Source organism: Pan troglodytes, chromosome Y (genome assembly GCF_028858775.2).
Source record: "Pan troglodytes isolate AG18354 chromosome Y, NHGRI_mPanTro3-v2.0_pri, whole genome shotgun sequence".
NCBI lineage: Eukaryota > Metazoa > Chordata > Mammalia > Primates > Hominidae > Pan > Pan troglodytes.
Window position 1 is genome coordinate 11,636,570 of NC_072422.2, and position 26,176 is coordinate 11,662,745.

The window sequence follows — 26,176 nt, forward strand, 5'->3', positions numbered from 1 at the left end:
GCAAAGAGTGAAGCAAGGAAGTTTGGTCAAAAGCCCGGCCTTCTTTCACTGACACCTGCCTCTAGGATTTCATATGTTATTCTAATATCCATAGAACCTTCAGAAACAGACCATACAATATTCCAATACCCATGGGACCCTTTTCCAGCACACAGCCTCTTTTAGGAATGGAGTCAGAAAAGCAGTTTCCAGAGACCATCTCACAGTTTTGAAATGTTTTTTTCTCCAGCTGGACCCGAACACTGAACCGCAAGAAGGGGTCGAAGCTTTTAGGGTCCTGAAGTGGATTTTCACAGATAGCTTTTGTCCTGATACCAGGCAAGCTCTGCCTGTACCATTTTCCTCTGCTTAGTCAGGATGATAGCTCTGACAGCTGGGAGACCGAGCATCCCCCATGAAAGCGCATGCTGCAGTCGCAGGGCACCAGCCCAGATCGTGAGTTCTGGCTAGCATCACAATGAATGTCACAGTTGCCTTGCAACAAGTCCCTTCATTTAGTGGAGAAGGAGACCTCTATGTAAGTGCATTGGCTGTGGACTCTATCCCATCTTCTATGTGGGATCCATGGGATAGTTCCATGATTTTAGGAGAGGGCAAAAGAGAGCCAGCCTGAAGAAATGTGAAGCATAGCACCAGGAATAAACCGCAAAATTTCTAATGATGCAAAGTAATCTGCAGTATTCCTCAGGCCTGCCTAGACGTTGTAGGGGTGAGTCTTTTTGAAACTTGCCCCACTGTGATTTTTAGGTACAGAACACCTGTGTTTTGTGGGGTTGTTCTATGCCAGGTGGGGCTTCCTGCAGAACCGTGAAGCCTCAGGAGCTGCTGTGCAGAGTTTCTGTGAGAGTGTTTTGAGTGTTGGATGTCTATGTGTTTGTGTGGCAATGTGTGTTTGTGTGTCTGTGTATGTGGGTTCCAGTAAGTGGAGTATAATTAAAGGAATGTGGCTAACACACTTCAACACTTCTCTATTTTGAATCTTCCAACCTTTTGGTGGTATGTCTGTGTGGCTCGGCTTGATCTGCAGAGCTTTGTGTTCCTTATTTTTATTATTTGTGTGTGTGTGTGTGGATTCATGAATCCTTAGTGAATTGGGAGGTGAGCCAAAACACACTGGCATCCAAAACACCTTCGCTTGCATAAATAACAACTCTTCTAGAAAGAAGAGGTGCATAGTACACCAAAAAAGGGCATATCCCAGTTTTTCATTATCTTGTGGACAACCCAGGGAGAGACACTAGTAGTTCTGTCATCAGGGCTTCTTGAGTTTACCTCGAATTCAGTTCCCAGCAGAGCAGATGCTTCACATCATGAGTTGAGCCTCCTCCATTGTCTTGGGAATTCGCCATGGGCCATGGAGTGTATGTCATTTAAGGGTGAGAATAAAATCTGGTGAAGGGTAAATGGGGTCCTGCAACTTCCCCTGCAAAAAAATTGAAGACAGATGACACAGAAGGTGCTTCCAACTCTATACCCACATTCCCTTAAATGCACAAGCAGTACACACCATGTCCCATTGTTAGGCTGAGAGTACTCCAATATGCAAGGAACATTTGGATGCAAATTGGGGTCATGCAGGAAAGTTCTGGACTTGAGGGCTTTCATACCTGAAAAAAAATGGGCATGGGATGGATTGATGCTAGGTGGGATGTGGCCTCTATTCTTGCCTCTTCTTTTTCTGATTTCTATGTTCCTTCTTGGCCTAGGGTTTCCTGGCTCTGGCTCAACGACTTCTACGTTAAACATTTTTCATATCATGGAGAACGACCCCTTGGGAATCCATTGCTTGAGTATTTCCTTCTAAACCCTGTCATGTTTTAATGACTGGGCAGATTTGATATTTTATAACTGTAAATTCCCTTTACAAGCACCAACAAGGAAACTCTTGTTCTCTTACTCCTAATAGAGGGCTGCATAATTCCTGAAGGATGAGAAGCAGGCAACCTTTTCTGGCATTTGCCTTGTAATCTAGCCTGTTTTATTTCAGCTGCATGGACTTCTCACTGTGGAGGGGCTTGTTCATTGAGCTGTTGCTCGATGGACTACGCCTTACCTCACATTAATTAGCTGCCAGGGATTTCAAAGAGCTAAAGGGGCTCTGAGAAGGCTCGCTGTGCTCCAGGCTATGGTCATTGCCTTGTTGTGGGGGCTGAGGTAGTTTGGATTTTACAGGAGGGTTTTTTGTCCTCTGACAGGAAATATTGACCATTGCTTGGACTTCAGCACAAGGCAGCTCGATATCTCAGGGCAGCCTTGATTTTTATTTGCTTTCATGGGGAATCCTCCGTGACCCTCAACAGCATTACTGCACATGCTATTCCGGCTTGCCATTGTCACAGACGGCACCTCAGACACTGTCTCAACCTCATCTACACCCGTGATAGGCCAGTCTGAAGTGTGAGAACAGTGCTCCAAGTTGGATTTAAATTTATCTGGTTCCTGCCTTTTCCTGAGAGTCTCTGCAGGTCCCAGGATCAAGACAGGCAGTGAGGTCAAGCTCCTGGCCATCTTTCACTGACACTTGCCTCTGGGGTCTCAGGTATCTTTCTATTAAGCAACGAACCCTCAGCAACACACCGGACTATATCCCAAATCCCTGAAACCCGATTCTTGAACACAGCCTCATTCAAAAGTAAAGTCTGAGGGGCAGTTTTCAGCAACCACCTCGCAGTCGGGAAACGCCTCCTCCCCGACTGAAACTCGAACATGGAGACAGCCTGAAAGGGCCTTGAGGTCGAAACTTTTAGTTTTCCACAGTGGGTATTCTCAGGAAGCATTTTTTCCAAATACGTGGCCCGTTCTACCAGTACCATTTTCATCTGTTTAGGCAGGCTGACCACTGTGACAGCTGTGAGACTGAGCCTGCCTTACGAATGCACATGCACTAGTCTCAGGGCACCAGGCCAGATTGTGATATCTGGCTAGCATCACAGTGAATGTCACATTGCCTAGCGAAAAGTCCCTGTGGCTAGCCAGTGAAGGAGACCTCCATGGAGGTGCATCAGTTGTGGACTCTTACCTATCTTCTCTGTGGGGCATGAAAGTCTCAAAATCCTAGGAGAGGGCAGACCTGAGCCTTCCTGAAGAAATATCAAGCACAGCCCCAGGAATAAACTGTGAAATCCCTAAGGATCAAAAAAATCTGTAGGATTTCTCAGGCCTGCGTAGACATTTACGGGATGAGTCTTTTTGAAACTTTCCCCACTGTGATTTCTAGATAACGCCCCACTGTGTTCCCTGAGGTTGCTTTCTTCCAGATGAGGCTTCCCATAGAAAAACACAATCTCAGGAGCTGTTTGGGAGTGTGTTTCTGTGGGAGTGTTGTGAGTGTTGGATGTCTGCCTGTGTGTGTGTCCGTGTAAGTGGACTGGGCATAAGAAAATGTGACCAACCATTTCAGCTCTTTTTTTTATTTTTTATTTTTTTGAGTCATCCAATCTTCTGATGGCCTGTCTGTGTGGCTCTGCTTGGTCTGTGGGGCTCCATCTTCTTTATGATTCTGTTTGTCATGAATCTACAGTAAATTGGGAGACAACGACATGACCTGCTGATGTCCAAATCACCTTTCCCTTCAAAAAAAAAGAAAAAAAAGAAAAAAAAGAAAAGAAAAAAGACATCTCCCATTGTTTAATTGTCTTGCTTCCAACCCATGAAAAGGCACAAGCCATTCTGTCCACAAGGTCCCTTGACCTTACCACGAATGTGGTTCTGAGCCAAGCAGGTGTTTCACAGCATCAGGAGGCACTCTTCCATCATGTTGAGATTTCATTCTGGGACATAGAATGTGAGCAACAGTAAGATCTGATAGGGTGAGGATACAAACTGATGAGGGGTGGATGGGGTCTCACAAATTTACCTTGGAAAATTACCTTGGAAAGTGCTTCCAACTCCATTTCTGCATTCCATGAATTGAATAAGCGGTACACACCATGGCCCAGTGTTCAGGTCCAAGTATGCCAAAGTTCAAGAAACATTTGGAGTGCAAATTGGGGCCATTTTGGCAAACTCCCGATTTGAGGGTTTTTATACCCGGAGCCAAATGAGAGTCGAAGAATTGATGCTGGGAGGTATATGGCCTCCAGAGTTGCCTCTTCTTTTCCTCACTTCCATGTTCCTTGTTGTCCTAGGGTTTCCTGAGTCTGGATCAATGACTTCCACACTAAACGTTTCCCAGTTCACAAAGAATGAGCCTCATGGGAATCCATCGCATGAGTGTTTTTATTTTATTTTATTTTATTTTATTTTTATTTTTATGTATTTTTTTATTTTTATTTTATTTTTTTGTAAACACAGTCAGGTTTTAATGACTGGACAGCTTTGATAATTTTAGAACCATAAATTCTCATTACAGTTGCCAACAAGGAAACTCTTGTTTTCCCACTTTTGTTGTAGAGCTGTATGATTCCTTTAGAATAAGAAGCAGACAGCCATGTCTGACTTTCACCTGGTAATCTAGCCTCTGTTTCTTTTCATCTGAACGGCCTTCTTATTGTGTAGTCTCTTTCACTGGGCTTTTCCTGGATGGAACTGCTTCTCCTTAGAGATTATTTAATTGAGAAAGATTTTAGAGACAAAAAGAAACTCCATTAGGCTGACTGTGCTCCATGTTGTGGGTCATTGTCTTGTTGTAGGGGCAGTGTTTGTTTGCACTTTGCAGGAGATTTTTGGGTACTCTCACAGAAATTATTGAACATTGCTTGGACTCCAGAAGAAGGCAGCTTCTTCTCTCAGGTGAGTCTTCATTTTTATTTGCTTTCATGGGGAATCCACAGTGCCCCTCATCACCTCTACTAGACACACTTTTCACACTTACCATCATTACAGATGACCTCTAAGACACTGTCTCACCTTCTTCTGCACATGTGAGAGGCCACTCTATGGTATGAGAACTGTGCTTCACCTTGCATTTGCTTTTTTCATTTTTCCTGCCTTTCCCAGAGAGCCTCTGTGAGGCCAAGGATGAAGGGAGGCAGTTTGGTCAAGCGCCAGGACATCTTGCACTGACACCCACTTCTGGAGTCTCAGGTATGATTTATCACCCAAAGAACCATCAACAACACACAAGACTATATTCCAATCCCCATGGGACTCGATGCTTGCACACAGCCTTTTTCACGAATGGACTCAGAGGAGCAGTTTCCAGTGATCATCTCACAGTCTTGAAACGCCGGCTCCTCTAGTGGTATCTGACCACTGACACCGTCCAAAGGGGCCCTGAGGTCGAGAAGTTTAGGGCCCCGCAGTGGCCTTTCTGCCCGCAGCCTTTTTCCTGATTCCAAGCCGTCTCTGCCAGTCCAAACCTTCTCTGCTTATGCATGCTAATGCCTCTGACAGCTGGACATGTGAGCCTCCCTCACGAATGCTCAAATGCTACTCTCAGGGCACCAGACCTGACTGTGAGCTCTGGCCAGCATTACAATAAATGTCATCATTGCCTAACTTCAAGTCCCTTTGGCTTGGTGAAGAAACAGGCCTCCGTGGAGGTGGGTCTGTGGTGGACTCTTGCCTGTCTTCATTATGGGATCCAAGGGATAGTCCCATGATCCTAGGAGAGGGCAGACATGAGCCAGCCTGAAGAAACATCAAGCACAGCCCGAGGAATAATCTATAAAAATCCATAAGAATCCAAAATGATCTGCAGAATTCCTCAGGCCTCCTAGATATTGAAACTTGCCCCACTGTGATTTCCAGGTTCAGCTCCTCTGTGTTCTCCAGAGTTGTTCTCTCCCAGGTGGGGCTTACTACAGAAAAACTCAGCCTCAGGAGCTGCCGAACTGTGGGTTTCTGTTTGAGTGTTGTGAGTGTTCCATGTCTGGATGTGAGTTTGGCATTGTGTGTTTCTCTGTATGTGTGTGTGACTTTAAGTGGAGTCTGCTTAAAGGAATGTGGCTAACGCCCTTCTGTGCTTCTTTTTTATTTTTCTTTCTTTCAATCTATCTCTGTCCCCCAGGCCGGAGTGCAGTGGTGTGATATCACCTCACTGCAAGCTCTGCCTTCCAGATTCACGTCATTCTCCTGCCTCAGCCTCCCGAGTAGCTGGGACTATAGGTGCCCGTTATTGTGCCTGGCTAATTTCTCTATTTTTAGTAGAGATGGGGTTTCACCGTGTTAGCCAGGATGATCTCGATCTCCTGACCTTTTTATCCATCTGCCTCAGCCTCCCAAAGTGCTGGGATTACAGGGGTGAGTCAAGTGCCCTGCCCTGTGCTTCTATTATTTGTCTTAAAACCTTTTGGTGGCTTGTGTGTGTGGCTCTGCTTGTACTCTGGGGCTCTGTGTTCTTTATTTTTCTGTGAGTCATGAATCCACTATGAATTGGGAGGCTTACAGAGACCCGCTGGTGTCCAAATCACTTCCCCTGATTTAAAAAAGCCACTCTTCTAGAAGAAGAGGAGCAGAACACAACGAAAAACAGACATCTGTCAGTGTTGCATTGTCCTGCGACCAACCCGTGGAGAGACACTAGCAGTCCTGTCGGCAGGGTCCCTTGAGTTTACCTGGAATTTGATTCACAGACAAGCACGTGCTTCACGTCATGCAGGGGCACTCCTCTATCCTCTTGGGATTTTATCCTGTGACATAGAGTGTGATCAGCAATGAGGTAAGATAAAAGTGAGAATACAATCTGGTGAGGGGTGGATGGGGTCTAGCAACTTTACCTGCAAACAAAAATTGAAGACAGATGACAAAGAATGTGTTCCCAACTCCATCCCTGTATTTGCTTAATTGCACAGGCAGTCCACACCATGGACCATTGTTCATGTGAGAGTACTTAAACGTGCAAAGAACATTTGGGATGCAAATTTGGGCCATCCGGGTAAGCTCCCGATTTCAGGGCTTTTATAACAGAGTCAAATGGGTATGGAATGGATTGATGCTGAATGGGATGGGCCTTCTTATGGTGCAGAGGCTCTTTCACTGGGCTTTTGGTGGATAAGACTGCCTCTCACTACAGAATATTAGCTGCCAGGGATTTCAGAGAGCAAAAGGGACTTTGGGTAGTCTGGCAGCACTCCAAGTTGTGGGTTATTGTCCCATTGTGGGGGCTCAGGTTGTTTGCACATTTCAAATGACTTTTGGATCCTCTGACAGGAATCTTTCAACATAGCTTGGACTACAACACAAGGCAGCTCATTCTCCCAGGCGAGGCTTGATTTTTCTTTGCTTTTGTGGGGAATCCACAGTGGCTTCAACAGCACTCCTGGACACCCTTATCAGGCTTGCCCTCAACACAGACTGCCTCTGAGGCACTGTCTCAACCTCATCCACACCCCTGAGGCCAGTCCAAGGTGTGAGAACACTGCTCCAATTTGGACTTCCATTCGTTGTGGTTCCTGCCTTTCCCAGAGAAGCCCTGCAAGGTTCAGGATGAAGGGAGGCAGTGAGGTCAAGTGAACAACTGTCTTTCACTGACACCCATGTGGAGTCTCAGTTATGATTCTCTCACATAAAGAACCCTCAACAACACACCATACTATATTCCAATCCTCGTGGGACCTGATTCTTGCAGACAGCCACTTTTGGGGATAAAGTCAGAATAGCAATTTCCAGTGACCATCTTATAGTCACGAAGAACCTCCTTCTCCAGAGGGACTTGACTACACAAATGGCCCAAAGTTGCCCTGAAGTTGAGACTTTTAACATCCTACAGTGGGTTTTCTTAGGCAGCCATTTTTCTGACACCAGGCCAGTTCTACCTGTACCGTTTTCCTCTACTTAGGCAGGTTGATAGCTCTGAGAGCCAGGTAGGCTAGCCTCCCACACGAATGCACATGTGCTAGTCTCAGGACACCAGAACTTATCGTGTGAGCTCTAGCTAAGCTCACAATGAATGTCACCCGTTGCCTAGTGACAAGTGCCTCTGACGTGGTGTCGAAGGAGAACTCTGAGGAGGTGCATCAGCAATGGACTCTTGCCTGTCTTTTCTGTTGGAACCATGGGATAGTCCCATGATCCTAAGAGAGGGCAGATGTGAGCCAGCCTGATGAAATGCCTATCAGATCCCCAAACATAAACCGCAAAATCCCTAAAGGTCCAAAAAAGATATGGAGGATTCCTCAGGCCTGCCTAGACATTGTAGGTGTGAGTCTTTTTAAAACGTGCCCCACTGTGATTTTTAGATACAGCCCGACTCTGTTCTCCAGGGTTTCTGTCTTACAGGTGGGGCTTCCTGCAGAAGCATGCAGCCTCAGGTGGTGCTGGAGTGTGTGTCTCTGTGGTATTGTTGTGAGTGTTGGATGTCTGTGTGTGTGTGTGGCACTGTGTGTTTGTGTGTGTCTGCCTTTAAGTGGAGTCTGCATACATGAATGTGGCCAACACTCTTCAGCTTTTCTTTTTTTATTGAGTCTCCCAAGTTTGTGGTGGCCTGTTTGTGTGGCTTTGCTTGAGATGTTGGGCGCCATGTTCTTTGTGTTTCTGTGGATCATGAATCCACAGTGAAATGGGACGTGTGCCAGGACTTGCTGAGGTCCGAATCATCTCCCCCTGCAAAAAAAAAAAAGCCACTATTTTAGAAAACGTAGGAGCACACCACACCAAAAAAGAGATATCTCCTAGTGTTTCATTGTCCTTTGGGCAACCCAGGAAAATACACCAACAGTCCTATCCTCAGGGACACTCGAATTGACCTAGAATTGGGTTCCCAGTTGAGCCAGTGCTTCAAGTCATGAGGGAGAACTCCTCCATCATCTTGGGATTTCATAGAGTTTGAGCAGCAATAAGGTCAGTTGGGGTGAGGTTACAAACTGATGAGGGGTGGACAGGGTCCTGAAACTTCACCTAAAAAAAGCATGAGGATAGATGACACAGAACGTGCTTCCAACTCCATCCCCACATTCTTTGAATTCCACAAACAGTCCAAACCATGGCCTGACGTTCAGGTGAGAGGACTCCAACGTGCAAGGTACATTTGCAGTGCAAATTGAGGCCATCCTGGCAAACTCCTGATTTGAAGGCTTTCATACCCAGAGCCAAATGGGAGTGGAACAGATTGATACTGGGTAGGATGTGGCCTCCACACTTGACTCTTCTTTTCCTGACTTCCATTATCCTTGTTGGCCCAGGGTTTCCTGGGTCTGCCTCAACTATTTCCACACTAAACATTTCTCAGTTCATGAAGAGCGACCCTCATGGAAATCCATTGCATGAGTGTTTTCCTCTAAACGCAGTCAGGTTTCAATGACTGGGCAGGTTTCAGAATGGTAAAACCATAACTTTTTGTTTCAGTTGCCCAGAAGGAAACTCTTGTTTTCCCACTTCTATCTGAGGGTGGCATGATTCCTGTAAGATGAGAAGCAGGCAGCCATGTCTGGCTTTTGCCTTGTAATCTAGCCTCTGTTTCATTTCATCTGCCTGGTCTTCTCATTGTAGAGGGGCTCTTTCATTTGGCTGTTGCTGGATGAAAATGCCTCTTGCCACAGATGATTTATCTGTCAGAGATTTCAGCGAGCAAAAGAAACTTTGGGTAGGCTTGCTGCACTCCAGTTTCTGGTTCATTGTTTTGGTTGTTTTCACATTTCAGAAGACTTTTGGATCCTCTGACAGGAATCAATGAACATTTCTTTGACTCCAGAAAAAGGCAGCTCATTCTGTCAGGTGAGTCTTATTTTCTTTTTCTTCCATGGGAAATCCACAGTGCCTCTCAACAGCACTACTGGACACAGTTTTCAGGCTTTCCATCACCACAGACAGCCTCTGAATCACTGACTCAACCTTATCTACCCCTGTGAGTTGCCAGTTTAAGGTGTGAGAACACTGCTTCATGCTGATTTGGACTTCAATTCGTAGTGGTTTCTGCCTTTCCCAGAGAGCCCCTGCAAGGCCCAGAATTAAGGGAGGTAGTGAGGTCAAGAGCCCAGCCATTTTTCACTGACACCAGCCTCTGGGGTCTCAGGTACAATTCTATCACCCAAAGAACCCTCAACAACACACCAGACAATATTTCAATCCTTATGAGTCCTGATTGTTGCACACACACACATTCTTTATTGGGATTGGAGTCAAGTAAGCTGTTTTTAGAGACCACCTCACAGTCCTGAAATGCCTCCTCCTCTAGCAGAACCCAGTCATTGAGACAGCCAGATGAGGCCCTGAGATTGAGACTTTTAGGGTTCCACAGTGGGATTTAACTGGCAGACTTTCTCCAGATACGAGGATGACTTGGCCTGTACCATTTTCTTCTGCTTTGGCAGGCTTACAGCTCTGACAGCTGCATGCCTGAGCCAGCCTCACAAATACTCTTGTGCTAGTCTCAGGGCACCAGGCCTTATTTAAGCTCTGGCTAGCATCACAATGAATGTCACCATTGCCTAGTGAAAAGTCTTTGCATCTTAGAGAAGGAGACCACCATGGAGGTGCATCAGCAGTGGATTCTCACCTTTCTCCTCTGTGGGATCCACAACATTTTCCCATGATCCTAGAAGAGAGCAGACATGAGCCATCCTGAAGAAATGTCAAGTACAACCACAGGGAAAAACCACAAAATCTCTAAGAATCCAAGTGGATCTGCAAAATTTCTTAAGCCTGCCTTGATGTTGTAGGCATGAGTCTTTTTGAAACTTGCTTCACTGTCATTTCTAGGTACTGCCCGCCTGTGTTTCCTGGGTTTCTCTCTCTCAGGTGGGACTTCCTGCAGAAAAATACAGCCACAGGAGCTGCCAAATTGTCTGTTTCTGTGTGAGTGTTGCACGTGTTGGATGTCTGCCTGTGTGTGGCATGGTGTGTTTGTGTGTGTGTGTGTCTGTAAGTGGAGTCAGCTTAAAAGAATGTGGCTAACACACTTCTGTGCTTCTTTTATTTGAGTCTCAAAACCTTTTTGTGGCTTTTCTCTGTGGATCTGCTTGGGCTCTGTAGCTCTGCATTCTTTATTTTGCTGTGGATCATGAATCCACAGTGAAATGGGAGGCAGACTGAGACCCGCCTACATCCGAATGACTTCCCCTGAAAAAAAAAAAAAAATCCACTCTTCGAGAAAGAAGATGAGCACACCACACCAAAAGACAAACATCTCTCCAAGTTGCATAGTCCTGTGGTCAATTCAGGGAGAGATTCTAGCAGTCCTGTACACAGAGCCTTTTGAACTTACCTCGAATTTGGTTCCAAACTGAGAAGGTGTTTCATGTTGTGACTGGGCTCTCCCCCAACATTTTGGGATTTCATCATGGGACATAGAGTATGAGCAGCAATAAGATCAGATAGGTGTAATGGTACAATTTGGTGAGGGGTGGAAGGGGTCCTGCAACTTCATCTGCAATGAAAAATAATAATTAAAAAAAAAGGCCAATGACACAGAATGTGCTTCCAACACTATCTCCATGTTTTCTTTGTTTTTTTTTTTTTCTTTCTGAGACACAGTCTCACTCTGCCCCCCAGGCTGGAGTGCAGTGGTGTGATCTTGGCTCACAGCAAGCTCTGCCTTACCAGTTCACGCCATTCTCCTGCTTCAGCCTCCTGAGTAGCTGGAACTACAGGCTCCTGCCACCACACCCGGCTATTTTTTTTTTTTTTTTTTTTTTTTAGTAGAAATGGGTTTCATCCTGTTAGCCAGGATGGTCTCCATCTCCTGACCTCATGATCTGCCTGCATCAGCCTCCCAAAGTGCTGGGATTACAGGTGTGAGCCACCACACCCAGCCATCCCCACATTTTCTTAATTGCACATGCAGTCCACACCATGGCCTGGTGTTCAGGTGAGAGTACTCCAATGTGCATGAAACTTTTGGAGTGCAAATTTGGGCCATCTTGGCAAATTCCCAAATTTGGGGCTTTCATACCCAGAGCCAAATGGGAGTGAAATCGATGGATGCTGAGTGAGATGTGTACGCCAGATTTCGCTCTTCTTTTCCTGAATTCCATATTCCTTGGCAGCCTAGGGTTTTCTGGGCTTGGCTCAAGGACTTCCATACTAAATATTTCTCAGCCCACAGAGAACAACCCTCATGGGGATCCATTGCATGAGTGTTTCCTTCTGAACACTTTCAGGTTTTAATGAGTGGTCAGCTTTGATACATTTAAAGCCACAAATTCCCATCACAGTTGCCAACAAAAAAACACTTGTTCTCCCACCTCTATCAAGGACTGCTTGACTCATGAAGGATGAGAAGCAGGCAGCCATGCCTGGCTTTTGCTGGTAATCTAGCCTCTGTTTCATTTCATCTGCTCAGCCTTCTCATTGTGGAGGGGCTCTTTCATTAGGCTGTTGCTGAATAGGACTTCTTCTCCCCAAAGATTATTTAGCTGCCAGGTATTTCAGAGAGCAAACTGGATTTCAGGTAGGCTGGCTGGGTTTCAAGTTGTGGGTCATAGTGTCATTCTGGGGGCTGAGGCTGTTTGCATTTTGCAGGAAGATTTTGGGTCCTCTTACAGGTATCATTGAACACTGCTTGGACTTCAGCACAAGGCAGCTCATTCTCTCAGGTGAGTACTGATTTCTCTTTGCTTTCATGCAAAATCCACAGTGCCCCTCAACAGCACTACTGAGTACCATTTTCAGGCTTCCTCTCACCACAGATGGCCTCTGAGACATTCTCTCACACTCATTTGAACCGTGAAAAGCAAGTCTGAGGTGTGAGAATACTGCTCCACCTTGGACTTGCCTTTGTCGTGATTCCTGTCTTTCCCAGAGAGATCCTGCATGGTTCAGGATGAAAGGAGGCAGTGATGGCAAGAGCATGACTATCTTTCACTGACATCATCCTTTAGGGTCTCAGGTATAATTCTATTACCCAAATAAACTTCAACAACACACCAGATTATATTTCCATCCCCATGGAATTGATTCTTGCACACCCACATTCTTTTTCAGGAATGGAGTCAGGCTGGCTCTGCCTGTAGCATTTTTCTCTGTTTAGGCAGGTTGACAACTCTGATAGCTGGGAGCCTGAGCCTACCTCAGCAATGTGCATGCACTAGTCTCAGTGGGCCAGGCCAGATTGTGAGATCTGAGTAGCATCACAATGAATGTCACCATTGCCTGGCGACAAGTCCCTGTGGTTTGGTGAAGGAGACCTCTGTAAAGATGTGGTGTGTTGGCCGTGGACTCAACTGTCTTGTCTGTGGGATTCCCGGGATAGTTCCATGACTCTACCAGTGGGCAGACATGAACCAGCCTGAAGAAACGTCAAGCACTGCCAAAAAAAAAAAAAAAAAAGAGTGAAATTCCTAAGGATCCAAAAGCATCTGCATAATTCCTCAGACCTGCCTAGAGGCTGTCGGGGTGAGAGTCTTTTTGAAACTCTCCCCACAGTGATTTCTAGGAGAAGCCTGCCTGTGTTCCCTAGGGTTGCTCTTTTAGATGGGTCTTCCTGCAGAACCACACAGACTCCAGAGCTCCTGAGCTGTATGTTTCTCTGGGAGTATTGTGAGTGTTGCATATATGCATGTTTGTGAGGCATTTTGTGTTGAGGTGTGTGTGTGAGTTTGTGTATGTGTGTGCATGCATGCACATACCTGAAATTGGAGTCTGCTCAAAGTAATGTAGCTCATGAACTGTAGCACTTCTTTTTCTTTACTTTTTTTTTTTTTTCTTTTTGAGTCTCCCAACATTTTAGTGACCTGTCTATGTTGTTCTGCTGGGAATTTGCAGTTTCGTTTTCTTTATTCTTTCTGTGGATTATGAATCGTCAGTGAATTGGGTGATTCAACAAGAAATAACAGCATCCAAATCACCTCCCCTGAAAAAAAAAAATTCACTCTTCTAGAATGAAGAGGAGCACAACACATCAAAAAACAGACATCTCCCACTGTTTCAGTGTCCTGTGGCCAACACAAAGAGACAATAGCAGTCCTATTTGCATTGTCCCTTTAATTTACCTCGAATTTAGTTCCCATCAGAGCAGGAGCTTCACATCACAAGAGGGCACTCCTCCATTGTCTTGGGATTTTATCCTGGGACATCAAGTATGAGGAGAAATAAGGTCAGTTAGGGGTGAGCAATCTGGGGCTCAATCTGGTGTGGGTTGGATGGGGTCCTGCAACTTCATTTGCAGGAAAAATGAAGACAGATGACACAGAAGGTGCTTTCAAATGCATCCCAGCATTCCTTTAATTATACAAGCAGTCTACACCATGGCCACATAGTGTTCAGGTCAGAGTACTTTAAGGTGCAAGGAACATTTGGAGTGCAAATTGGGGCCATCGTGGCAAACTCTCAATTGCAGGGATTTCAATCCCATGGCCAAATGACAGTGGAATGGATTGATGCTGATTGGGATGTGACTTCCAAAATTGCCTCTTCTTTTCCTGACTTAAAGTTCCTCTCCTGCCTAGGGTTTTCTGGGTCTGGCTCAGCAACTTTCACACAAAATGTTTCCCAGCTCAAAGAGAATCACCTTCATGGGAATACATTCCATGAATGTCCTATTCTAAACAGTCACTTTTTAATGACTGGGCAGCTTTGATACTTTTAAAGCCATAAATTCCCATTACAGTTACCAACAAGGAAACTTGTTTTCTTCATCTACCGGAGGGCTGCATGATTCCTTTAGGATGAGAAGCAATCAGCCATGTCTGGCTTTTGCTTTGCAATCTAGTCTGTTTAACTTCATCTGCATGGCCTTCTGATTGTGGAGGGGCTCTTTCATTAGGTTGTTGCTAGATGGGCTGCCTCTCACCACAGATTGTTTAGCTGCAAGGGATTTCAGAGAGCAAAAGATACGGTGGGTAGGCTACCTGTGATCCAGGTTGTGGGTAATTGTATGATTGTGGTAACTGAGATTGTTTGCACTTTGGAGGAGGCTTTGGAGTCCACTGACAGGAATCATTAAACATAGATTGGACTCCCACACAAGGCAGTTCATTTTCTCAGGCAACCCTTTATTTTTCTTGGCTTTCATGGGGAATCCACAGTGCCACTCAGCAGCGCTACTGGACACCCCATCAGGCTTGTAATCACTACAAACAGCCTCCGAGACATTCTCTCAACATCATTTGCTCCAGTGAGAGGCCAGTCCGAGTAGCGAGAACACTTTGGACTTTTCTTTGTCATGGTTTCTGCTTATCCCAGAGGGCCCTTGTGAGGCCAAGGATGAAGGAAAGCAGTGAGGTCAAGAGTCCAACCATCTTTCGATGTCACCCGCCTCTGGGCTCTCAGGTATGATTCTGTCACCCAAAGAACTCTCAACAACACTCCATACTATATTCCAATCCCCATGAGACCTGATTCTTTCTCACAGATCTGTATGGATTGGAGTCAGAAGAGTGGGTTCCAGAGGCCACCACGTAGCCTCGAAAAGCCTCCTCCTTCAGCCAGACTTGACTGTAGAGACAGTCCGAAGGGGCCTGCGGTCGAGAATTTTAAGTTCCTGTAGTGGGATTTTGTCAGCAGACTTTTTCCCGATACCAAGTCCCTTTTGCCTGTACCATTTTTTTCTGCTAAGGCAGGCTCACAGTTCTGATAACCAGGTGCCCAATCCTGCCTCATGAATGCACTTGGGCTAGTCTCAGGGCACCAGGCCTTATTGTGAGCTCTGACTTGCATCATAATAAATATCCCTGTTGCCTAGCAACAATTCCCTTGGCTTGGAGGAGAAGGAAACCTCCATGGAGTTGTGTCTCAGGTGGACCCTTGCCTGTTCTTTCTGTGCAACCCCCGGGATAGTCCCATGATTCTAGGAAAGGGCAGACATTAGGTAGCCTGAGGAAACACCAAGCAGAGTCCAAAGAATAAACCTCAAAATCCCTAAGGTTCCAACAGGTTCTGTAGTATGCTTCAGGCCTACCTAGTTGTTGTACATGTGATTTGTTTTGAAAATTGCCCCAATGTGATGTCTATGTGCAGCTGGCCTGTGTTCCCCAGAATTGTTCTCTCCTGGTGGGGCTTTTTGCTGAACCACTCAGCTTCAAAAGCTGCCAGGATGTGTGTTTCTGTGGGAGTGTTTTGAGTGTTGGATATCTGCATGTGGATGTGTCTTAGTGGCTTTGTGTGTTTGTGTATGTGTGTGTGTGCACACCTGAATGTGGAGTCTTCTTAAAGGAATGTGGCTAATGCACTACAGTGCTTCTTTTATCAAGATGCCTAACCTTTTGGTGGCCAGTTTGTGTGGTTCTGCGTGCACTGCAGGGCTCCATGTTCTTTACTTTTCTGTGGATCATAAATATGCAGTGAATTGGAAGGCAGGCCATGACCCTGTTCACAGAGTCCATTGAATTTACCTCGAATTTGGTTCCCCGTTGAGCGAGGGCTTCACATTGTGAGGGGGCACTCCTCCAACATCTTGGAATTTTATTCTGGGACAGAGAGTGAGAGCAGCAATGAGGTCAGATAGGGGTGAAGATACAATCTGTTGAGGGGTGGATAGTGTCCCGCTACTTCACCTGCAAAAAAAAAAAAAAAAAAAAATGTGAAGGTAGATGACACAGAAGGTGCTTCCAACTGAATCCCCACATTTTCTTAATTACACAAGCAGTCTACATGGTGGCCTGGTATTGAGGTGGGAGTACTCCAACATGCAGGAAATATTTAGAGTGCAAAGTAAGAGCATCTTGTCAAACTCCTGATTTGAAGGCTTTCATACCCGGAGCCAAATGGGAGTGAGACCAATTAATACAAGGTGGGAAGTGGCCTCCACACTTGCCTGTTCATTTCTTGACTTTCATGTCCCTCATCAGCCTATTGTTTCCTGGGTCTGGCTCAATGTCTTCCATGCTAGAACTTCCCCAGTTCACAGAAGACGACTCTCAAGGGAATCCATTGCATGAGTGTTTCCTTCTAAACACTGTCATATTTTAATGACTGAGCTCCTGTGATACCCCTAAAACCGTAAATTCTCATTACTGTTGGCAAAAGGGAAACATTTGTTCTCCCACTTCTATTAGAAGGTTGCATGATTCCTGCATGATGGGAAACAGGCAGACATGTCTGGCTTTTCTTGGTAATCTAGCCTTTGTTTCATTTCATCTGCTGGTGCTTTCTCACTGTGGAGGGTATCTTTCATTAAGCTGCTGCTTGATGTGACTCCCTCTCCCCACAGATCTTTTGGCTGGCAAGGATTTCAGAAAGCAAAAAGGACTTCTGTTAGAATGGCTGTTCATGCTGTTCAGTGTCTTGGACTCATTGTGGGGACTGAGGTTGTTTGCAATTTCCAGCAGGTATTTGGGAGCTCTGACAGGTATCTTTAAAGGTTGCTTGGGCTTCAGCACAAGTCCGCTCATTCTCTCAGGTGAGCCTTGATTTTTCTTGGCTTTCATGGAGCGTCCACGTTGCCCTTCAATACCAATATTGGATGCGCTTTTCAGGCTTGCAATCGCCACAGATGACCTCTGAGACGCTGCATCAACTGTATCTGCACCTGTGAGAGGCCAGTTCGAGGTCTGAGAACACTGCTCCAGTTTGGACTTGATTTGGTTGTTGTTCCTGCCTTTCCCAGAGAGCACTCATGTGGTCCAGGATAAAGGAGCATATTGAGGTCAAGGGCCTGGCCATAATTCACTGACTTTCATCTCTGGAGTCTCAGATATAATTCTATCACCCAAAGACTCCTCAACATCTCACCAGTTTGTATTTCAATCCCCATGGGACCCAATTCTTGCACACAGCTTATTTAGAAGTTAGAGTTAGAATTGCAGTCTTCAGCGACCACCTCACAGTCTTCAAACAGCTCTTCCTCCAGTGTGACCCGTCCATGAAGACAATGTGTAAAGGCCCTAAGGTTGAGATGTTTAGGGTCCTGCAGTGGGTTACTGCAGGTAGCCTTTTTCCCAATACCAGGCTGGCTTTGCCTGTGCCATTTTCCTCTGCTTAGGCATGCTGACAGCCCAGTACCGTGTCTGCCTAGCCAATGCATATGCACTAGTCTCGGCACGGGGTCTGAGCTGTGAGCTCTAGCTAGCATCAACATGAATGCCTAGCCAATGCATATGTGCTAGTCTCAGCGCACAAGGTCTGAGCTGTGAGCTCTGGCTAGAGTAACTATGAATGCCATTTTTGCCTAGTGAAATGTCCTTGAAGCTTGGCAAAGGAAGGAGACCTCTGTGGAGGTGGGTTGGTGGTGGACTCTCACCTGTCTTCTCTGTGTGATCTGTGGGATAGTCCATGATCCTAGGAAAAGGCAGATGTGAGCCAGCCTGAAGAAACATCAAGTGGAGCCCCAGGAATTAACCACAAAATCCCTAAGGATCCAAAAAATCTGCAGGATGCCTCAGGCCTACCTAGATGTTTTAGGGTTTAGCCTTATGATACATGTCCCACTGTGATTTCTAGGTTTAGCCCTCTTGTGTTCCATGGGGTTGCTCTGTGGGACTTCCTGCAGAAAGATGCAGCCTCAGAATCTCCCGGGTTGTGTGTTTCTGTCGGAGTGCTGGGAATATTTGATGTCTCTGTGTGTGTGTGTGTGTGTGTGTGTGTGTGTGGTTTTGTGTGTGTGTGTGTGTGTGTGTGTGTGTGTGGTTTTGTGTGCCTTAAATGGATTTTGCTTAAAAAAAATGGGGATAAAGTGTCCGGGTGCGGTGGCTCATACCTGTAATCCCAGAAGTTTGGGAGGCTGAGGCAGGAAGATTATGAGGTGAGGAGATCGAGACCATCCTGGCTAACATGGTGAAACTCCATCTCTACTAAAAATATATACACACACACACACACACACACACACACACACACACACATTAGCCGGGTGTGGTGGCCAGCACCTGTAGTCCCAGCTACTTGTGAGGCTGGGGCAGGAGAATGACATGAAATGGGGAGGTGGAGCTTGTGGTGAGCTGAGATCTCGCCACTGCACTCCAGCCTGGGCAGTAGAGCGAGATGCTATCTCAAATAAATAAATAAATAAATAAAATGGAGATAAAGCACTGCAATGCTTTTTATTTTTTAGTCTCTTAACGTTTGGGTGGGCTGTCTGTGTGGCTCTGTGTCGGCTGTGGGGCTTTTTCTTCTTTACTTTTTTGTGGATCATGAATCCACAATGAATAGGTAGGCTGGCTCTGACCTGCCAGAATCCCAATCATCACCCCTGGCAAAAAAGGGCACAATTCTAGAAAAACAGAATACCACACCCAAGAATAGACATCTCCCAGTGTTTCATTGTAATTTGGCCAATCCGAAGGGGGACACTAGTCATCCTGTCTGCTTAGCCCCCTGAATTTACCTCAAATTCAGTTCCTAGACAAGCAAAGGCTTCACATCATGAGGGGGCACTCCTCCATCATCTTGATATTTCATTCTAGGTGAGAGAGTTTGAGCAGCAATAACGTCAGATACGGTTGAGGATACGATCTAGTGAGGGATGGATGAGGTCCCGTACTTTCACCAGCAAAAAAGGTGAAGATAGATGACACAGAAGGTGCTTCAAACTGCATCTCCACATTCCATTAATTGCACAAACAGTCCACACCATTGCCCAGTGTTCAGGTGAAAGTACCCCAATGTTCAGGCAACATTTGTAGTGCAAACTGGGGCCATCACGGTAAACTACCGATTTGAGGGTTTTGATACCCTGATCAAAATGGGAGTGAAATGGATTGATGCTGGGTGGTATGTGACCTCCAAACTTACCTCTTCTTTCTCTGACTTCTATGTTCCTCATAGGGCTAGCTTTACCTGGGTCTGGCTCAACATATTCCACACTAAAGATTTCCAAGTTCACAGAGGACGACCCTCATGGTAATCCATTTTGTGAGTTTTTGTTGTAAACACTCTCAGGTATTAATCACTGGGCAGCTGTGATAATTTTAAAACTGTAAATCCCCATTACAGCCACCTACAGGAAAACTCTTGTTCTCTCACCTCTATCAGAGGGATGAATGAATCCTGAAAGATGAGAATCAGGCCACCGTGTCTGGCTTTTGCCTTGTAATGTAGGCTTCATCTGCATTTCCTTTATCTGTGTGGAGGGGTATTTCATTGGGCTGTTACTGGATGCCACTGCCTCTCACCACACATCTTTTGGCCAAAACGGATATCAGGGAGCAAAACAATGTCAAGTAGGCTAGCAGCATTGCAGGTTGTGGATGGTGGTCTCCTTGTGGGGGCTGATGTTTCTCACACTTGCAGGAGGATTTGGGGTACTGTGATAGGAATTTTTGAATATTGCTTGAACTCCAGCACAAGGCAACTTGTTCTCTCAGGGAAGCCTTGATTGTCTTTTACTATCATGGGGGTCAACAGGGCCTTTCAACAGCACCTCTGGACACACTTATCAAGCTTACAATCACCAGAGACAGCCTCTGAGACACTGTCTCAACTTCATCTGCACCTGTGAGATGCCAGTACGAGGTTTGAGAACACTGCTCCACCTCAGACCTGCTTTGTCATGGTTCCTGCATTTCACAGAGAGCCCCTCAAAAGACCAGGTCAAGGGAAGCACTGATGTCAAGGACCTGGCCATCACTGGTGACATCTACCTCTGGGTTCTCAGGTATAATTCCATCAACAAAAGATCCAACAAAAACTCACCAAACTATAGTTCTATCTCCGTGGGTCTTATTCTTGCACAACTCTTCCAGGAATAAAGTCAGAAGAGCAGTTTCCAGTGAACACCTCAAAGTCTCAAAATGCCTCCTACTCCAGCAGGACTGACTACAGAGAAGGCCTGAAGGGGCCCTAAGGTCAAGTCTTGCAGCAAGGTTTCACAGACAGCCATTTTCCCGATATTAGGAGAGCCCTGCCTGTACCATGTCCCTCTTCTTACACAGGGTGACAGTTCTGACAGCCTGGAGCATGGACCTGCTAATGACTGTGATAGTCTCAGGGCTCGAGGCCTGAGCTGTGAGCTCTGGCTTGCATCACAATGAATGTCATTGTTGCCTAGCGACAAGTCACTGAAGCTTGAAAAATAAGGAGACCTCCGTGGAGGTGCATCAACCATGGACTCTTGCCTATCTTCTCTCTGGGATACATGGACAGTCTTATGACCCTAGGAGAAGGCAGACATGAGCCAGGCTAAAGAAACTTCAAGCACAGACCAAGAAATAAACTGCAAAATCCCTGAGGATCCATAATGATCTGTAGGGTACCTCAGGCCTCACTACACATTGTAGATGTGAGCCTTTTTGAAACTTGTTCCACTGTGAATTTTAGGTACAACCCAAATATGTTACCTGGGGTGGCTCTTTCACTGGTGGTGCTTCCTGCAGAACTAAGCAGGCTCAGGAGCTGCAGGTCTGTGTATTTCTGTGGAAGTGTTGCGAGTGTTGGAAATCTGCGTTTGTGTGTGGCATTTTGTGTTTGTGGGTGTGTGTGGTGTGTTTGTGCGTGTCTGTAAGTAAAGTCGGCTTAAAGGAATGTGGCTACCATACCTCAGTGCTTTTTTTTTTTTTTATTTTGAGTCTCCCAACCTTTTGTTGGGCTTTCTATACTGCTCAGATTGGGCTGCGGGGCTATGCATTCTTTATTTTTCTATGGATCATGAATCTGCAGTGAATTGAAAGCCTGGCTGAGACACACTGGTGTACAAATACCTCCTCTTGCAGAAAAATACACTCTTCTAGAAGGATAGTACACCACACCAAAAAACAGACATCTACCAGTGTTTCACTGTACTGTGGCAAACCCAGAAACAGACACTAGCAGTCCTGTCTGGAGGTCTCATTGAATTTACCTCGAATTCTGTTACCAGCCAAGCAGGTGATTCACGTTGTGAGAGGAAACTCCTCCATAATCTTGGCATTTCATCTGGGACATACAGTGTGAGCATCAATAAGATCAGATAGGAATGAAGATAGAATCTGGTAAGGGGTGGATAGGGTCTGGCAAAAAACATGAAGACAGATGACACAGAAGGTACTTCCAACTCCAACCCCAAATTCCCTTAATTGAACAAGCAGTCCACACCATGGACTGGTGATCAAATGGGAGTTCTGCAACGTGCAAGGAAGATTTGGAGCACAAATTAAGGCCACCTTGGCAAGCTCTCAATTTTTGGACTTTTTTTCCTGGAGCAAAATTTGAGTGGAATGGACTAATGCTGGGTGGGATGTGGCCTCTACATAATTACTTCCTTTTTTTCTTTTTTTTACTTCCATGATCCTCATGGTCATAGGTTTTCCTGGGTCTGGCTCAACCACTTCCACTCTAAATGTTTCCTAGTTCACAAAAACGATCCTCATGGGAAACTACTGCTTCAGTGTTTCCTTATAAACATTGTCATGTTCAAGTGACTGGGAAGCTTTGATAGTTTTAAAACCACAAATTCCCATTAGAGCAGCCAACAAGGAAACTCTTGTTTTCACAGGTCTATCGAAGCTCTGCATGTTTCCTGTAGGATGAGAAGCAGTCAGCCATGTCTGGCTTTTGCCTGGTAATCTAGACTCTGTTTCATTTCATCTGCATAGTGTTCTCATTGTGGAAGGGCTCTTTCATTGGACTGTTGCTGGATGGGACTGCCTCTCACCAAACATTATTTAGCTGCCGGGGATTTCATAAAGCATAAGATACTCTAGGTATGCTGGCTGTACTCCTCCTGGTGGTGGGTCATTGTCACGTTGTGGGGGCTGAAGATGTTTGCAATTCGCCGGATGATTTTGAGTTTTCTGACAGGAATCATTGAACATTGCTTAAAGTCCAGCACAAGACAGCTCATTCTCTCAGGTGAACATTCATTTCTCTTTGCTCTCATGGGAAATCTACAGTGCCCTTCTACGGCACTACTGGACATGATTTTCAGGCTTGCCATCACCAAAGACATCCTCTGAAACTGTCTCAACCTAATCTGCACACACGATAGGCCAGTCTGAGGTGTGAGAGCACTGCTGCACCATGGACTTGTTTTTCCCAGAGATCCCCTGTGAGGCCCAGAATGAACAAAGGCAGTGAGGTCAATAGCACAGCCTCCTATTTGGCTGACAACCTCATCTGGATCTCAGGTATGATTCTATCACTCAAAAAACCTTCAATTACTCACCAGACTATATTCCAATGTGCATCAGTCGCAATTCTTACACACAGCCTCTTTCAGGAATGGAGTCAGAAGAGCAGTTTCCAGTGACTATCTCACAGTCTCAAAACAATTCCTTCTCCAGTGAAACCTGAACATGGAGATGGCCTGAAGGGGACCCAAGATTGAGACTTTTGGTGTCCCACAGACAGTTCTTGCAGGCAAACTTTTTCCCTATACCAGGCCAGCTCTTCCTGTAACACTTTCCTTTGCTTAGGCAGGCTGACAGCTCTAACAACTGGGTGCGAGAGCCTGCTGATAGAATGCACATGCACTAGTCTCGGGGCACCAGGCCTGATTGTCAGCTCTGCCTAGCTTCAAAAGGAATGTCTCCGTTGCCTAGCAAAAATTTCCTGCGGCTTGGTGGAGAAGGAGACCTCCAAGAAGATGTTTCAGGGTGGACTCACATTTCTTCTCTGTCGAATACACGGGACAGTCCCATGACCCTAGGAGAGGGCAGATGTGAACCAGCCTGGAGAAACAGCAAACATACCCCCAGAAATAAACTACAAAATACCTAAGAATCCAAAAGGATCTACAGTATTCCTCAGGCCTGGCTAGATGTTGTAGGGGTGAGTATTTTTGAAACATGTCCCACTGTGATTTCTAGGTACAGCCAACCTGTGTTCTCCAGGGTTGATCTCTCCCAGGTGGGGCTTCCTGCAGAACCACGCAGCCTCAGGAAGTGTCTGGCTGTGTGTTTTTGTTGGAGTGTTGGGAGTGTTGGATATCTGTGTGTGTGTGGCAGTGTGTAGTTGTAAGTGGAGTCTGCTTAAAAGAAAGTGATTAACTCACTTCAGCCCTTCATTTTTTTTTTTGAGACCCAAAACATTTTGATGGCCTGTCATGTCTCTGCTTGGGCTCCAAGTTTCCATGTTCTTTATTTTTATGTGGATCATGAGTCCACAATGAATTAGGAGGCTGGCTGAGACCTTCTGGCATCCAAATAATCTTTCTCTGCAAAAAAGCCACTCTTCTAAAAAGTAAATGAGCACACCACCCCAAAAAACAGATATCCCCCAGTGTTTCCTTGTCTTGCGACCAACCCAGGGAGAGACACTAGCAGTCCTGTCTGCAGGGCACTTTGAATTTCTATGAATTTGGTTCCCACATGAACAGGTGTTTCATGGAGTGAGGGAGCACTCCTACATCGTTTTGGGATTTCATCCTGAGATATACAGAGTGAGCAGCAATAAGGTCAGATACAAGTAAGGATACAATATGGTGAGGAGTGGATAAGGTCCTGCAATTTCACCTCCAAAAAAAAAATGAAGACAGATGACACAGAAGATGCTTCCGATTCCATCCTTGCATTCCCTTAATTGCACAAGCAATCCACACCATGCCCTTGTATTCAGGTGTGGGTACTCAAATGTGAAATTGACATTTGGAGTGCAAATTGGGGGCATCCTGACAAAGTCCTGATTGGAGGGTTTTCATACCTGGAGCCAAATGAGAGTGGAATGGATTAATGCTGGGTGGGATGTGGCCTCCACACTTGCTTCTTATTTTCTTGACTTCATGATCATTGTCTGCCTAGGGTTTCCTAAGTCTGGCTACAGGATTTCCACACTAAACGTTTCCCATTTCATGGAGAACAAACCTCATGGGACTGAATTGCATGAGTGATTCTCTCTAAACAGAGTCATGTTTTAATGACTGAACTGCATTGATACTTTTAAAACCATAAATTCCCATTACAACCACAGACAAGTTAACTCTTGTTATCCCACTTTATTGGAGGGCTGAATGATTCCTGTAAGATAAGAATGAGGCAGCCATGTCTGGCTTTTCCCCAATTATCTAGCCTGTGTTTAATCTCATCTGCACAGCCTTCTTATTTTGGATGTGGTGTCTCATTGGACTCTTGCTGGATGGGACTGCCTCTCACCATAAATTATTTAACTGCCAGGGATTTCAGAAAGCAAAAGGGACTTCATGTAGGCTGGCTGCAATCCTGTTAGTGGGTCATCGTCTCATTGTCGGGGCTGAGGTTGTTTGCAATTTGTAGGAGGCTTTTGGGTCCTCTGACAGAAATCATTGAACATTGTTGGACTCAAGCACAAGGCAGCTCGTTCACTCCATCGAGCTTTGATTTTTCTTTGCTTTAATAGGAAATCCAGAGTACCCTCAATAGCACTATTGGACATACTTTTCAGGTATGCCTTCTCCACAGACTGCCTCTGAGACACTGTCCCAACCTCATCTCTCATGTGAGAAGCCAATCTGTGGGATAAGAACACTACTCCACCTTGGACTTGCATTTGTCATGGTTCCTGCCTTTCCTAAATAGCCCCTGCGAGGCCCGAGATGAAGGGAAACAGCGAGGTCAGGAGTCCGAGTATCTTTAACTGACACTGGCCTCTGGGGTCTCAGGCATAATTCTATCAACCAAAGAATTCTCAACAACACACCAGACTATATTCCAATCCCCATGGAACCCGATTCTTGCACAAAGTCTCATTGGAAATTGAATCCAAATAGCAGATTCCAGAGATCATTTCCGACTCTTGAAACATCTTTTTCTCTAGTGGTACCTGGCAAAGGATACAGCTGGATGTGGCTTTGAGTTAAAGACCTTTAGGGTCCCACAGTGCATTTTCACAGGAAGCCTTTTTACCGATACTACGACAGCTTTGTCTGAAAAATTTTACTCTGCTTAAACAGGTGGTTAGCTCTGATGGATAGGCACCCCAGCCAGCGTGATGAATGTGCATGCTCTAGTCTCAGGGCACCAGGTCTGATTGTGAGCTCTGCCTACCATCACAGTGAATGTCACAGTTGCCTAGTGACAATATCCTGAGACTTGTCAGAGAAAGTGTCCTCCATGGAGGTGCGTTAGCGGTAGTCTCTCTCCTGTCTTCTCAAGGATCCATGGGGTAGTCTCATAATCTTATGAGAGTGCAGAATTGAGCCAGCCTAAAGAAACGTTAAGCACAGCCCTGGAAATAAACATTGAAATCCCTAAAAATCAAAGAGATCTGCAGGATTTTGCAGGCCTGCCTGGACGTTGTAGGATGAGTATTTTTGAAACTTGCCGCACTGTGATTTGTAGGTACAGCGCACCTCTGTTCCCTGGCGTTGCTCTCTTCCAGGTGGGGCTTTCAGCAGAACCATGAAACCTTGGGAGCTGCCGGGGTTTGTGTTTTGTGAGAGTGTTGTAAGTGTTGGATGTCTGCTTGAGTGTGTGTGTGTGTGTGTGTGTGTGTATGTGTATGTGCTGTAAATGGTGTCTGCTTAAAGCAATGTGGCTAACACACTTCAGCACTTCTTTTTTTTTGAGTCTCCCAACATTTTGGCGGCCTGTCTGTG

General features: G+C 45.7%; 1 long non-coding RNA gene across 2 annotated transcripts; it reads right to left on the reverse strand.

The window, feature by feature from the left end:
- Positions 1 to 8,342: 8,342 nt before the first annotated feature.
- Positions 8,343 to 20,670, reverse strand: LOC107971292 (uncharacterized). Of its 2 annotated transcripts, XR_008542153.2 has the most exons (5): positions 20,386 to 20,670; positions 16,149 to 16,310; positions 12,887 to 13,123; positions 11,084 to 11,245; positions 8,343 to 8,484 (listed from the first exon to the last, which is right to left on the reverse strand). It is a non-coding gene; the product is annotated as an uncharacterized LOC107971292 (long non-coding RNA). The 2 variants fall into 2 exon arrangements; XR_010154972.1 differs by lacking the exon at positions 8,343 to 8,484 and having other exon boundaries at positions 12,063 to 13,123; positions 20,386 to 20,669.
- Between the last annotated feature and the right edge of the window lie 5,506 nt (positions 20,671 to 26,176).